The 17,132-nt window shown below is 33.5% G+C and overlaps 2 long non-coding RNA genes across 2 annotated transcripts; both read left to right on the forward strand.

The window, feature by feature from the left end:
- The first annotated feature begins 790 nt into the window (after window positions 1-790).
- Window positions 791-2,223, forward strand: LOC128207616 (uncharacterized). The gene is made up of 3 exons (XR_008256735.1): window positions 791-873; window positions 1,612-1,700; window positions 2,148-2,223. It is a non-coding gene; the product is annotated as an uncharacterized LOC128207616 (long non-coding RNA).
- A 960-nt stretch (window positions 2,224-3,183) lies between these two features.
- Window positions 3,184-4,385, forward strand: LOC128207322 (uncharacterized). Its single transcript, XR_008256680.1, has 2 exons — window positions 3,184-3,298; window positions 4,287-4,385. It is a non-coding gene; the product is annotated as an uncharacterized LOC128207322 (long non-coding RNA).
- The last annotated feature ends 12,747 nt before the right edge of the window (window positions 4,386-17,132 follow it).

Raw genomic sequence — 17,132 nt, forward strand, 5'->3', positions numbered from 1 at the left:
AATAATGCAATGAGTTGAACGAATATAGTTAATATAAAAAGCTTATTTTTTTCTTCTCATGTCATACTTGTCAAAATCTTCTGACCAAGTAATTACATTACACATTATGGGATTCAAGAGAACCATCAGATTATGTTTGAGGAAGCTGTGCAAAAGGTCTTCGCGTGACGGAACACCGAAAGAACTTGACAGTGTGCAGAGTCACACGTGTCCGAGACTGCATCCGTGTCTAATATGTTTCAACAAGGGGGAGGCTGAGAAAGCAGAACAGAAAGCCCCAAGTCATCTGTGTCCCGAACTGTACCCCTGTTTGGTGTGTTTGCAAGATTCGAGTGATGACAAAACGTGCTGCAACAAACTTAGCAGAGACTTAGAGATAAATGAGAACCACCAGGCACTTCGCCAGTTCTTCGCCAGGCGTGGGAGACAATTTGTGCCAAAACAGTGTTAACAATAAATTGAGTGATGAACAGACAATGAATAGTAACAAAATAAAATGTATGAACTGTTCGTGTTTTATTGTATTTATCTAAAGTAATCTATTTGGAATCCTTTAAGCCTTAAGAACAACTATGCTTGCTCATAGTTATCAAACGAGTAATGGTCATATAGTCATATATATGTGCAAATCGCTATGCATAACTCCTCAAAGATACACAGAATGTATCGTAAAATGCTACAAAGTTCGATACTTAAGCAAAATAAAACATGGAAAAAAGTAAAACAATCACAGACTAATGTTACGGTTTTCGGTACAAGCTATACTGAGCTGATTATTATAAGGGAAAGTGCCGTATTCACTTTGATACGGTTGAACCCATGTAAACAATACTCTTTGTGTGTAAAATTTTGGGATATTTTCTGTGTTTGAAGGTACGACTTTGGTAGTTATAGTTTCTATAATGTTTTCGCGATTGAATCAAGCCGGGTTTATGCATATACAAGAGATATAAATGATTTTACGAGGTTTTAAACATTTCCAATTTCAGAAAATATTTCTACTTTCGATTTCGTTTTTCTGAAAATGAACAAACATTTTATTTTTTCCTAATGTTTAATTTCATAAAACGATGCATAATACATAATTAAGATAATTTCAATTATTTTTAATGAGTGTATTTTCTTTATTTTCTTAACAGTTTAAAAAATAAATAAATAATGCAATTCATGGAATGATATGACGTGATATGAATGACGTCATATTGCAGAGTTCTCGCTGTGCGCTGGTCGGCCATCTTGAAAAAAATAATTGTGAAGGTCGTATTTCCAGCTATCCTGCGGTAAATATGACATGAATGTTTAAAAGTTTTATGCGAAATTGTGTTTAAATATATGATACATCATATTACCAACAAGTTTTGTCTATGTGTATTGAATTACGTAAAAACTTATGTCAAAAGAAATTGCTCCCAGCTCGTTTTAAAATGTTTCGAACATTCTCGAAGCCGATTTTAGAAACTTTAATTCTCGGCTAGATATGTTGAAAAACAAAGTAAGCAGTGTTAATTCATATCTCTTGTCTTGTTTATGTCACATTTTTAGTGATTTTAACTTTGTTTAGGGACCAAACTGACAGAAATAAGAAATGGCAAATTATTTTTTTTAAACCAGAGACGGCAGTTCAGATGCAGTCGTCCTGTGTGTCAGAAAGCTGGTGATCAAAATGGTTGAAGGCAGTACCCAAGAAAGTACATTTACAAGTAAGTAAAACCACTCAAAATTAATTCCATGAATTGAACTGTCATATCATAATCTCAGTGCTTAGTCTGTTTGTAAATATGCCTTGAATATTTTTTTATAAACTGATATTTTATCTAATAACAGACACTGTGTTTGATTTATTACACTGAACTGCTATTAGATAAATTTTCAGTTTGTGTTTGACATCCACCAATGCCATAAATGCACAATTTCGTTCCTGTTGTGTATGATTATTGATAAGAAATGTTGGAAACATTATACCCCCTGCATGTAAACAGTTTATCTGTTTCTGTTTGTATGTACGAAGTACTTTGTTTTCAGGATTATTTCAACATGATAGATGATCTGGATGAAATGTTCACTTGGCAATGCTTTTAAGAGAATGATTTTTTTTCTAAACTAGCAAGCAATATGTGCAGTTTTGTTGATAAAATGTTTTATTTCAGAATTGTGAGGAGTAACCTAGCCTATATTACCTGAAGCTCACCCAATATGCAGTGTTTTCTGCTCCGTAAATAGCAAGTAAGTAATTTCACCAAATTTCACCAGGAACAAATCTCAAAGTTGCAATGAATAGTAAAGTTAACTCATCTTGGTACTTTGATATATTTTAACACTGAACCAACATAATTTGATTTTGCTCTTTACATGAGTACTCATTTCACATTATGGTAGCAAAATTACAGATTTGTAACATTCAAATTGTGCTTCATTATGTGTTGCTAGAATGCTGTTTTTTCAGATTGTGGATAAATTGCATTTGCTTTGTTTTTTGTTGTTGTTGATATGATGCTTTTTCAGAGCTGTCTGCAGTAACCATGACCAAGCTCAAGCTGCATGCAGTGTTATTTTCTCTGGTGGTCAAAGAAAATGGAAAGCATTGTAAGATTTCTAGTTTTTTAGATATGTTAATATTCTCAAGTTTCTTATAACATGTTGCTACCATCAAAAATAAACTGAATAGAAGTAAATTTGCCAGTGTTCATTCTTAATGCTCATCTTGAAATTTTGTTTAACATATTTTGTAAAAGAGAATTAGTGAGGAGAAGCTTATATTGTTAAGTTTTATTGTATCTCATCTGGCAGGGAAAACAAGATCAGTTAAGATTCATTTTTTTGGTGGTAAACAAATTGAACAAGTATTGTTCTTATTTTACTCATTGAGGTTTTCATTTTTCAATAGAAATGTTTTGTTTTTGAGCTCTGTATGGCTGGTCTGACCTCAGTGGAAGTTGTTCGTTTAAATGGTTTCGGGACATTGAAGTAAAACAATACAAGGTAAAATACAAAGTGCTTATTCATTTTTGAACTTGTTCATCCAGTATTATATGGTAAAAAGTTTTTGAACTTGTTATAATGATGTTCAATGATCACTGAGTTGCGGCTTCTTTGAACAAACATCTGTTCACTTTATGTCCACAGTTTTTTGAGAAACAAACAGGGCATCTGTTTTCCCAGTTTGTAGATTTTCTCGTTTTGCTAAATGTCCCACCAAGAGTGAAGAGCTGCCTGTTTGCTTCATATTCCCAGTCCTCCTCGCTGATGATTTCTGAAGTCCTTACGCAGTCACCCCAGTCTTCAACCTCGGTTTGTTCAGGTGATGCTGTTTTTGAACTACAGTTCATAGTCATGTCATTGAAATTGTTCAGCTGCTCAAGTTCTGACTGCAACTCCGTTTTGAGCACAGCAAGTCTAGCCTCAAGAATGGCAATTCTTTTTAATTTTGCGGTTAATTCTCTTCATTTTGCTGAACATAAATTGCTGTAGGTTTACAAGTTTTTTAATGATATTAAATATGCATGACATTTAGCATTTGTCATACATTTCACTCTATTATTTGTCAAACCAAAAGATGAATGTCAAATTATTTACACATGCTGAGCAGTTTATCATAAATTTTACTCATTTTATTTGTCAAACCAAACGATGAATGTCAAATTATTTGAAGATGCTAAGCATTTATGATACATTTAACTCTTTTTTTGCCAAATCAAATGATAAATGACAAATCGACTCACAAATTTAAGCACACAAAGTGACGATGTACAAATAATTTAGGGTGACGAGCTTTTTGGTTACCTCGCCAACCAAACTCAAAATTCGTCGATTAACCTTCAAATTTTTAATTCGGTTGGGCGAACGAGCCAGAACCTCGTCACCCCAAAATATTTGTACATCGTCACTTTGTGTGCTTAATTTTGAGATTCAACTAAATCGTTCTAAAATCAATGTTAAAAAAGGTTCATAAGGCGGGTACTCAGTGTGAAAAAAAACTACATCGCTTAAACACAAATGCGCTTTGGTAGGTATATAGCTAAAACGCGAATGCGCTATGGTGAAAATCCAAAGTCAAAAATTTTGAAATGTCAAATAAATCATGATTTTAAGCATTTTTTAGTGTACTGCTCTGTCATTTGTAAATCAAAACTGAGAGATTGCTAAATCTGTTCTGAAATTAAGCATTTATCATTTTTGTAAAAATCCAATGTTATCAATGAAACCAAAATTTACCAGAGTAAACATTAATTTGCTATTGTATGTAAGATTGTTTCGTCTTTTACACTGTTCCATTTCATTTTTTTCAGATGTGATGCCATACACAGGGGTTCCGACAGAAGACAGCAGACAGAATTCGTCGATGTATTTGAAATGTCATTGTTTATTTGAAAAAAGTTACCTATCCACACTTTTTCGTTTTAAATTGCTGTTTGTATTATATGTGCGTTGTACCGTTGCTTTTTGTTTTATCAGTAATTCTCCAACACTTGTATTTCGTGTTTTACATGAACATTGAAAATTTAACATATAGTAAATAATTTCAAAAAAATCAAAATCAAATGGAGAAATACTGATTTATCTGCTTGCTTGTTTGTTTGTGCTGTCTTGCTTACCCCACTAACGCTGGTCTTGTTTGCTATTGTGAGTATTGTTGTTTGTTTTTTTGACCATCCAAAGTATTGTTCACGAAAGATAAACCATTTTTTTTCATAAAATTTGTTACATTTTGGTCTCTTTTTCTTTCACTGAAACCACAGTCAAACGGTTTTTCACCATAATTTTTTGATGAGAAACAACCAGACTTGGTCATGGCTGAAACCGAGGAACATTGTGATTGAACAAAATTTCAGCAGTAATGCTGCTTGTAATTCATAAATTTATTAAGCTTTGGTCTTGTCATATTGATAACGATATTGGTTGGAGCATAACTTGGGAAATGGTAAACATTTTGATAGTGTGCACATGTTACAAAACGAGCCGAGAAGTTTGATCTTCGACGGAGTTTGTTCTCCCGGCTTGGTAACAAGAGCAAAATGTGCACTACATTTTGAAATGTTTCATTTTAGCGAAATGCTGTTGACAAAATGATTTGTTTGCTCGTGCCAGCATGGGTCGACGAGATTCGTTTCTCACTGTCCTTTATGCGGCGGTTTAAGATGCAAGCCTGTTGTTTTGTCAATGTCTAAAGTTTAACTTGAATGAAAATTGAAATCAATATTGCAAGATCAAGCACTTTAAAAAAAATGTTAGTCAAAAGTGTTAGAATGTAGATGCGTAGTGAAATGTACTAGGTTCATTGCATTCATAGTTTGGTTTCGAAGTGTTAAACTTCATTCATCACAAACATTCCTCTTGAACGACCGAACATTGATATGTGGCAATGTTTTCGTTCAGCAAAATGATTTGGCAAAAGTAATTTAAAGGCTAGCATGAGTATGGAGATGTCGTTAGACCAGCTTAGTATTGGTGTAAGGAGGTGTACAGTGCCAATACTAGGAACCGCTCATGTTCACCATGTCACGCTACAGGCAATGAAAGATAGGGAGTGGCAACCTCTTTGTATCGCCGTGGTCCGACAGTCCACATAGTCTTTACAATGAGAGGGGAAACATAGGCAATCGGATGCTTCTTCCTAAGTATGCCTTGTCGAGTAACTGCCTTTGGCGTTGCCTTTATTTTCAAATTTGTGAACAAATAAAACTAGGTTAGGACCACATAATAGGGTTACGATGAAAATTAGGTTTCCCTTTTAATGTTTGAAGGTAACAGCCACTGGCGTTTTACTTCAAAAAATGGCTCGCAATACATATCACACGTACATTCAACATTTCAACATTTTGTCAGCAGCATTTTTCATTTTTCAAAAAAAATACTCAGATGTACAAAAATAATGCAAAAACATGAACAGCAAATTCACAAATTCTGCTGTGTTTAAATTTAAAAAAATAAACATGAGATTGTATGAAAAGCTTCAGAAAAATTATTTATTTTTATTTTCAAACAAGTGAATTCTGACATAAGCCATTTGTACAAAAATAATGCAACTCTGAATTGTAATTTCATGCTCTCAACAAAAAATATGCATCGAAAATTGTGAAAATCTAGAAGTTGACGAGAGATCTCAAGATTTCAAAAAACGAACTATAGGCTTTATTTCACACAATATTTCATGAAAAAAAAATCAAATCTTCATAATGTTCAAAATCTAGAAATTAACGAGGGATCTCAAGATTTCATAAAAAAGTTATAGGCACCATTTATTCAAAATTATAGTTTCATGCAACTCCTTCGAAAAAATAACAAATTTCAATAATGTGGACCCACGTCCATGTAGTACGAAGATAATGTTCTTGCTTCAAAATACTGAAACTAGCTCCGACATTAAATTTTCATATTCAATTTTTTTTTCAAACAATTGAGATATCACAATCATAAGCCATATTCACAAAAATAATGCGGCACAAAGTCCATGAAACCTGAAAAATTGATAATTTACTGAAACTGGCGTTCACACAAGATTTCACTAAAAAGTTAAAATCTTCATGATATCAACAATCATACATCACAAGAACTCTGAATGACATTTTTATGGTCTGAACATTCGAATATTTTGAAAATCTAAAAATTAACGTGGGATCTCAAGAAAAATCTTCATAATGTTTTAATTCAACAAATCAACATTTGCAGCAAATCTCACAAATCTCACAATCATAAGCCATATGCACAAAAAAGCACCAAGTCCATGAAACATGAAAAATTGATATCTTACTGAAACTGGCGTTCACAAAAGATCTCATGAAAAAAATAAAATATCTTCATAATGTTGAAAATCTAAAAGTTAACGAGAGATCTCAAGATTTCAAAAAATAATTATAGGCTTCATTTATTAAAAAAAATATAGGCTCATGCAAATCTCACAGATCTCACAATCATAAGCTATATGCACAAAAAAGCACCAAGTCCATGAAATATGAAAAATTGATATCTTACTGAAACTGGCGTTCACACAAGATCTCATGAAAAAAATAAAATCTTCATAATGATCAAATTCAACAAATCGACATTTGCAGCAAATCTCACAGATCTCACAATCATAAGCTATATGTACAAAAAGCACCAAGTCCATGAAACATGAAAAATTGATATCTTACTGAAACTGGCGTTCACATAAGATTTCATGAAAAAATTAATATCTTCAAAATGTTCAAATTTCACCAAGTCCATGAAACCTGAAAAAAAAAATGATATTTTGCTGAAACTGATTTCACATAATCTTCATAAAAAAAAACTACTTCATTCACAGATTTCAAAATCTTGAGCCATTTGTACAAAATAATGCGGAATCAAGTGATTATTATGAAACTACTTCATATGAGCGTATAAATAAAAGGGGTTTAAAAAATTGTCCTAACAATTTATGCACAATTATAATGCGTTGCGCATTAATTTTGGCCATCGGGTAGCTTTACATTTTTCAATATTCGTCATTCCAGTAGCAAGCTCTTAGCTCAGAAGTGCTGTTAGTCTGCTGGGAGCCCAAAGTGGGTTTGAACTTCTCAGATTTCTCCTCGCACTATGAACTTGGTGCATCAGAGATACAGAGAAAATATCTGAGAGGTTTTTTGACCTTCTGGTTTGAACATGAGAACCGTATGTCGCGATACATCATAGTTTTTCGCTCTTGAGTCTGGCCAACTCATGTTGTCGATCACTTTGACATCGCCTGACGAATACGATCATTCTCTGTGATAGCCATTAGATCATATGAAATTTAAAAGCGATTTTGGCAAGTGATTTGTTATTTGCGTCTGGTAGCATGAGCATAGAAGTATAGCTTCGACGAGATTTGTTTCTCATTGCTCAATATGCTACGGTCTTGGATGCAATGCAATGATTTTGTCAACTTCGCAAAAAAATATTTTGGCAAAAGTAAAATTTTAGAGGCTACCATGAGTATGGAGGTTTCGTTAGACCAGCTTAGTATTGGTGTAAGGCGAAGTACAGTACCAGTACTAGGAACCGCTCATGGTCATTATGTCGCGCTACAGGCAATGAAAAATAGGGAGTGGCAACCTCGATGTATCGCTGTTGTCCGACACTCCACATAGTCTTTACAAAGAGAGGGGAAAACACAAGCAATCGGATGCTTATTCCTAAGTGTGCCCTGTCGAGTAGTTGCCTTTAGCGCTGCCTCAGTTTTTCAAAATTCAAAATTCAATCGCTTCTTTGCTCATAAGGTGCGATACAAAAAAGGAAATACTTTCTGAGATCATAGTTATCATTTCCTGCCTGCAAGTAAAGCGAGCAAACTTGCCTCTATGTGCTTAAGAGGTGTGTTTGAAAGTGAACTCTGTAGCCTTCTCTTAGCTCAGAAGAGAAATAAGTCTATGAGTTTTCGAGCCTAGCTTGTGGTTTTGGGTACTTGAAGTTGATTGCATATTTCCAATCGTTCACTGGTCGATCTATGCGGCTGTAGCACTCGATTCTTGCTTCAGTATAGCCATTCATGTATCTGAGATCACTAGTTCGGCGTTGTGCCTACAACGAGTCAGCAATACCCCCGTTTGTTACACCCGAGTAGCCCAGCACTCTACATTATAGGTGTAACAAATTGTAGAAGGTCGCCTGGGAGACCTCTAATGGGTGCTGATTTTGCGTAGTGTATGACACTAGGAAAATAGGTTTCTGGTTCAGAGTTACCATTTTCCGATCTCGCTGATGCCGTGGGTAACCTGACCAATGCCAGTCACAAGTCTGGATGAAAAACAGGGAGTGACCACATTGGATAACAAAAATACTTTTCACATTGAATGATTGATATTATAACAAATGTAAACCTTTGCTTGTGTTTGATTTCATGAAAACAATCGTGTATAATTATGTATATTGATATGTTTGCAATGCTATGCGTGTTTGTACTTTGTTATCTGCTTACATTTTGAATAAAACTTAAACTGAAATTAGAAGCATTAGTTGTATATGAGAAATTTTCAATAGTTATGCAACGATTTAGTGAAACAAAATTTAAGCATCATGAAGACTTTCGTCTTTTTAAATGCTTCAAACTGGAATGATCACATCACTTTCACGAGAAAGCAATTTTTAAATTTCATCTCATGTTTTCAAAATCTTAAAACATAAATTAAAACTCATGTTTCCTTTGCATTATAATTTCAAGCTCTTATAACTCGAATATCAGTCATTTATTCATTCTTGAGTTGATGTCAAACATGTCAGATACAACGTTAAGCTTAATTAGCAATTTGGCAGATCGTGTAAAACACTGTGAATCTGACTTGCAGCAAATAAAGACATTCATTAGAACACGGAGTAGCAACGTGCTAAGAAAATGTCTTTCACTACTTCACAAATGTGTGAAAATATTGCAAAATACAGCGATTTCCATTAAACCTCCAAACAAGATGTGCAAACCGAAACAGAAGACCGGAGACCTATTGTCACAGGTTCAAAAGCTAAAAAATGACTTGAAAAATTTAAAAACAGACTTGAACAACATTTCATAGCGCTGTGGTAGGGAGAAAGAAGTTAACATTTTGGCTGACATGCGATTAGTATCCAAGATATTTCGTAAGACCACCACACTAGGAGACCTTCTCTGGCATCACCTCAGCATGAAAGAAGAAACGCGACAAGAGTTGCAACTACAAAACGATGAAAAAAACATTTGTCAAATTTGTGTTATGGACAAAAAGTGTATTGTGTTTACGCCTTGTGGACATTTGACTTGCCATGCATGTTCAATCAAAACTAGTAAATGCTATTTTTGCAGAACTGTTGTTATTGGAAAATATCAAATTTATGAATAAATTGTAAACAATTATATGTATTTTTACTTTCTGTTTATTTCATTTACATAGAAAGGTGAACTGTGTTAATCACTCAAACACTACCAGTTCTGATTTACACAGTTATGCTGTAGACAGCCACAATACGCTAGTTAGCTCAAATTTCTAACATTGGTTAGCAAAGTTGACGAATGCAAGTTCCAGGAAAATGTATACGCTTTTTAAAGCACTTCAAACTATTTAAACACACAGCGGTGACTGTACTATTCACACTTCACTTACTATGGCAAAACTATATACTGACATCGTTGGGTTTGCTGGACTACAGTACAATGATTATTTCAAAATGTTCTGTTGGGAATGTCAATTGTGTTGTGCTGGAGTCTTTACCGTAGAACTTTGTCAACGACATGAGCTTTTGAACATTTTCCCTCCAGCTGGCTACTTCCAAAACTGTTACAAATATGTGTGGTACTGTAATGATTGGAAGGCTGATGGAACGCCACCAAAAGTGCGAATGAGAAACTATTGTTTCTCATGCTTCTTCCACCGATATGACAATCTTGCAATCTTGGCCGGCTAACCCGACGTGGTTGAAATCAGCAAGATATTTCAATTTCGTTCAAACTTGTCATGATCAACGAATTTGTTTCATTTCATTTCGCCTGAAGCAAATAATGCACGAATTAGTATTTTTCTTTATAAATGACAAATTGACATTTACACGCTACAACATACATGCGAGAAATGTCAAATCAAAATCATGATGTTGATGGATTTGCTGGTTTGTCGTACAATTATTATGAAAAACATTCTGTTGGAAATGTCAACTATGCTATGCAAGGGTTTGGAACGTAGAGCCTTGTGAGCGTCATGAGCTAAGAGATATCTTCCCGGGGGATGGGTACTACAGAAATTGTTTCAAATACTGTACTGCATGCAAACGTATTTCTACTCCGCCTGAAGTCCTGATGAAAAACAATTGTTTGAAATGTTACTTCAACAATCGTAATCTTGGCCTGCTCACCTGACGTGGATGAAGAAAGTTTTCGATTGATTGTATACACATAACAATTATCTTGTTTCATAAAATAAATAAAATAAAAACTTGAAATAAATTGCTTTGTTTTTGTATCTGACAGCAAGACGCTCATTTGTTTTCTGATGATTTGTGATGTTGTTTTGACCTTGCGTAGGTGTACGAGCTAGGGTTAGCGATTTTCATTTTCATTTTCAATTTTCATTTTCAATTTTCATTTTCAATTTTCAATTTTCATTTTCTATTTTCATTTTCAATTTCAAATTTACCCTCGTGGGACTAAACACACTCACCGCCGATATCGGGTTGTATTATTTGACACGTGAATGTTTACTATATTTATTTATATATACATATCATCATAGGCTTGCTGAATGTTATTTGTATATTTCATATATGTATGTTTTTATTGAAAATGTGCTATGTACACGTCGTAATACATAATTGTATCTATCTGTATGTCTGTCTTATAACATTGTGTAGCGTACAAGTTTTGATTTAATTTTTAAAAAATGTTGTTGTTTTTCAAAAAAACCTCTTCATAAAAAACAATAAAAAAATAATTAACCGGGTATCCAATATTCGCAGATTAATTTTCATACCCTTCAAAGGTTTGATAACATTCGATTACATTTTTTAAATAAACTGATTTTTTTTTTGCAAAACAAACATTTTCATGTGATACAAAAATAAAATAGTTGACCAGGTATCCAAAGCTCACATATTCATTCAGAAGCTAATACCACAAATGTTCATACACTTGTTGTTATGAATGATCTCTTATCTCCTATCTTATGATCATTTTTAAAAAAAGGGTTTTCAGAAGTTTCCCTTTGTTTTATAATCGCGGTGTGTCACCTGCTTAAGTTAAGATTTACACAATTTGTCTTGTTCTAAAGCAAAATCCATAAAATGTCAAGGAAAATAAAATAATTATATTATAACAATTCAAGCTTGAATTGCCACGGCTAATTGTTTGTTCTTGTGCAGTCTTTTGCATAACAGATTACGATTAATAAATAAATTGTTTTGGGAAATCAACATTTTATGGCAGATTGATTGACACCGACTTAATCTTGCAATTTGGAAGAAAGCTCTATTATATGGAAACAGAGGAAATTATCAAATTGATTCTGTCTGAAAATAGTTGCCATTTAATTGCTTTTCTTACGGAACAAATATGTTTCTGAATGTCTGCTGCAGATATTGTGAGGTAATTTGTATTCTTTTCATTATCAGCAATTATTATGGAAAAGGTGACCATTTGATACAACTGCAATTTAATCACACATTTGTAACAATCGATGACATTATTTTTTATCACATACCCACTAGCCAATTGAAATATATAAAAAAACTACGGTAGTCTGTATTCCACTCCGGTGCAATACGTTAGTGTTCCACTCTGCTGACGTCACTTTATAGACGTATCATTGCGCGATATAACAATGACGTCATAAAAAATAGTACCTCTTTAAAATGACATTTATTATGAAAACATGTGTCTTATAAGTAATTTTACTAGTAATGTATATATTTATATGTTGTTTGATATTGGATATTTCCCAAAGACATGGTCTGAGGGTTTTATTGTACCATTACATAAAAAGGGAAATGTTAATGATGAAAATAATTATCGAGGGATAACATTGTTGAGCACCATTGGTAAATTATTTACGCGGATATTAAACAATAAGTTGACTGATTGGGCAGAACTATACAATGTGTATATCGAAGCACAGGCAGGTTTCAGGTCAAATATGGGAACTGTTGACAACATTTTTGTATTACATGGTATTATTAATCATATGTTAAACCAAGGTAAACGTTTATATTGTGCTTTTATAGACTACACAAAAGCTTTTGATTATATTGTAAGAGATAATCTTTGGTACAAACTAATTCAACTTGGAATTAGAGGTAAAATATTAAATATAGTTAAATCAATGTATGATAATGTCAAATCGAAAGTTAAACATAATAATTTATTAGGAGAAGGCTTTGACTGTAGGTTAGGTGTACGGCAAGGCGAAAGTTTGTCGCCCTTCCTATTTTCTATGTTTTTAAATGATTTAGAAGATGTTTATATACACAAAGGCCTAGATGGCATAGATGTTAATATGTTTAAAATATTTCTGATTTTATATGCTGATGATATAGTATTATTTGCAAATTCCGAAAATGAACTACAGTTAAGCTTAGATGCTTTGTTTGAATATTGTAATAGATGGAAACTCGTAGTTAATACTAATAAAACTAAAATTATGATATTTCATAAGGGTGGACGATTAAGGGGGGATATGAAGTTTTATTACAACAATGTTGAAATAGAAATTACAAACAAGTTTCCGTACCTTGGCATTGTGTTTAGCAATGGAGGATCGTTTTCTGATGCGCAAACAACATTAGCGGGTCAAGCACTTAAAGCGATATTTCAAATGAACAAATATCTTTATAAATTTACTAGCATATCAGTTAAACATAGACTTGATTTATTTGACAAACTTGTTGCGCCTATTTTAAATTATGCTGGGGAAGTTTGGGGATTTGCTCAAGGCAATCAAGTTGAACGAGTTCATTTACAATTCTGTAAACGTCTTCTCGGTGTAAAAAAGACGACACAAAATGACTTCATATATGGAGAGTTAGGGAGGCTTAGCTTTAAGACAATAAGATACATGAGTATAATTAAATACTGGGTGAAACTATTACATAGTAATGAAAGTAAATATTATAAAAAGGTTTATAACATGCTGAAAACAGATATGGAACAGCATCCAAACAAACCAAATTGGTGTTCACTCACAAAAGACCTACTTTGTAGTTTAGGCTTATATGATGCCTGGTTTTATCAAGAAATTGGAAATGTTAAGATATTTTTGTGTCTTGTTAAACAAAGGTTAAAAGATACTTTTATTCAAGATTGGCAAAGTAGATTAGACATGTCCAGTAGGGCTAGGTTTTTCAAAAATGTGTCAGAATTTAGATTTCAACCATATCTCAACATTTTAAATATTACTAAATTTAGAATGTCGGTGTCCAAATTGCGGCTATCCTCACATAGATTAAGCATTGAAACGGGACGATGGAATAGACCGCAATCAACGCCCCTAAATGAACGTAAATGCACTGTTTGTTCCTTATTAGAAGATGAATACCATTTTCTACTAGAGTGCACATTATTTAATGAACTACGAATGCTATTTATACCTAGGTATTATAGACAACATCCTAGTATGTACAAATTAATTGCGTTGATCAATACAGAAAATGAAACTATTTTAAAAAATCTGAGTATGTTTATATACAAGGCTTTCGAACTTAGAAATGTTGCATTATATCCAACATAAGTATGTGTGTGTGTTATATGTGTATATGTATGTGTGGGTGTTTATGTATATGTATATGCATATAAAATATGATCACATATATACCAGTAATTGTATTGTTAAAATTGTGGTTATTGTATGTTTTGGTATGTTAAATGTTGTCTGTAGTGCACGAAAGGTCATACATATGTATGACTATTTACACATGTTTTGTACTTGTCGTCATTTTTGTAAGATATTCGGCCACATGGGTCTATGATCTTCTGGTAAATAAATGATCTGTCTGTCTGTCTATATATATAAAAGGTTTATATGTACTGTGTTTTGATTCGAAGTGTAATTTTCGACTCTTGTTAATGTTTGGAGATTAAAATTACACACGGTTTGCGGCTCCTGATATCCAAATCTGCAAAAAAAAACAGTCAAGGCGAATACAACCTCTCGAATCGAAACGCAGTACTAATAACCCTATTATATTCAGTTTTCTTAATTTATTTTTTTCAACGAATTATAAGAAAATAACAACGTCGAAAACAAGTGCTTATCTTATTATTTTGTCAATTCTCTCAGTGTTAAAACGTATTAATACATTAAACAAACGTTGGTATTTCTCAAACTAGAGCAAGATTGAAATTAAATAACATTCATAATGAGTTCAATTTTCTTTAATGCACATACAAAATATATAACATTGTTACAACTAAATCCATTCAACTGCTCGTTAATTCTTAGCGAGTGATTCATATTTGATAAGACCTTGTCAAACCCCATTACTTTTTCCAATGAGCCATTAGCAGTAACGCTTAACGGAGGTGCATATAATGTTGGTATTATTTGAAAGTGTAGTGATTGTTTTATTATCAACTTAAATGGAAGGGAATATATAAGATACAGTTATTTACAAGTTCTTTATTTGAACTGAAATCGGACGCCAAATACAACTTACCCGGTAAAAAGCAATAATTATAACCGAATTTAAGTCCATGGCTCTCCAGAAAAGACATTTTTGTACACTTGTTATCGCCATAGAGTCAGAGAAACGCCATGTCAGCGAAATGCGAAAAGGGTCAGTGATAAGCCATCAAGAAAATAATACGCAATAATTTCAACGATACGCCATAATGTCAATGATAGGCCAAAATGTCAATGATACGACATAATCTCAATGATACGCCGTAATTTAATGATACGCCATAATATCAATTATATGGCATAAAGTCAATGAAATGCCATAAGTGCCAATGATACGCCATAAGTGCCAACGATACGCTATAAGTGTCAATGAAACGCCATAAGTGTCAATGATACGCCATAATCGTCAAAGATACGTCATAAGTGTCATTGATCCGCATTCAGTGTTAATGATACGTCATAAGTGTCAATGATCCGCCATAAGTGTCAATGATACGCCATAAGTGTCAATGATACGCCATAAGTGTCAATGATTCGCAATAAGTGTCAATGATACGCCATAAGTGTCAATGGTACGCCATAAGTGTAAATGATTTGCCATAAGTATCAATGATACGCCATAAAAGTGTCAATGATTCGCCATAAGTGTAAATGATCCGCCATAAGTGTCAATGATCCGCCATAAGTGTCAATGATTCGCCATAAGTGTCAATGATCCGCCATAAGTGTCAATGATACGCCATAAGTGTCAATGATTCGCCATAAGTGTCAATGATCCGCCATAAGTGTCAATGATACGCCAAAAGTGTCAATGATACGCCATAAGTGTCAATGATACGCCATAAGCGTCAATGATACGCCATAAGTGTCAATGATTATCCTTAATGTCAATGATACGCCATAATGTAAATGATACAAAGCCAACTACAAGGTCAAGTTCAGTAGGCAACATATTACCATAAACCCTGAATAAAGCCGCACGGCTAATGCGATATAAAGGGCTGTGAATTTTGCATAACGAGAGACATAAAATTCTATTGAGAAACGCAAATAATATTAAATTCCTAGTCTTGGATTTTCGATGAAACAACCCCTTACTAAAACTAACGTCCCTGTAAGTCATGACGTAGTTTTAATGGCCTCTGTACAGCACTAAACGACACGGAAACAGCGATAATCTGCCATGTTGGAGTAAACACCAATACACAGAATGTATGCATGACACATAACTCTAATACTGAATATCGTTACTTATTGCGAAGCGCAGATATTGATATTTCGGATCAAGCGCACATTGGGATGAAAAGTTTATCTCTCGCCCAATCCGTCTGAAAACGCTTTTGACGTAAACACATTTATTTGGTCGACAACATTTAACGTAAAAGCTTATCTGTCTACAGATGTTAAATGCATGGTATGCGCTGTATCATAGACATGTGTTTTTAAATTGCATGGTTTTTTGTACCAGTGTTTTACTCATGTAAATGAAAACAATGCGTCATATCCCCGCTTTAAAAGATAATAAAGAAATTCGGTTAACCGTATTTGTTAAATGAGCGCGTTGTCTTATGATCTGGAGTGTAGTATGTTTTCTTCGAATTTGTGTAATTTCATTAAATGTATCATTAGAAGAGTTAACTTTAGAACATGATGTACTTCGCTCAATGCTATCATGTTAACAATTATATATGCGTAAAGTACATTTTCCAATGCCCCTTGGATGTATAATTAATATGTTTATCGCTATGCTCGTTGTGCTATGTTTGAATGGATGACATGAGATTATTGAATAATCTTGAAACTTGAAACTTGTTAACCTAACTATCCTATAAATCTCCGATAATGAGCATCTGCTTCAAAGTATGTTCATCATGTTTTGAATCAACATTGTGTGAATGCATATTAATAACCATTTAAGCAGTTTAGGGTTCGCGATTATATTTTGTCTAATGGGCCAGCCTCTGTTTAAATCAACCGATTTACCGTATTAAGATCACTAACGGCTGCCATCTAAATTGCGGCAGATTTGGAATTACTTCAATTTACTTCAATGCACAAACGAATAAA

This window comes from Mya arenaria, chromosome 11 (genome assembly GCF_026914265.1).
Source record: "Mya arenaria isolate MELC-2E11 chromosome 11, ASM2691426v1".
NCBI classification, from domain to species: Eukaryota; Metazoa; Mollusca; class Bivalvia; order Myida; family Myidae; genus Mya; species Mya arenaria.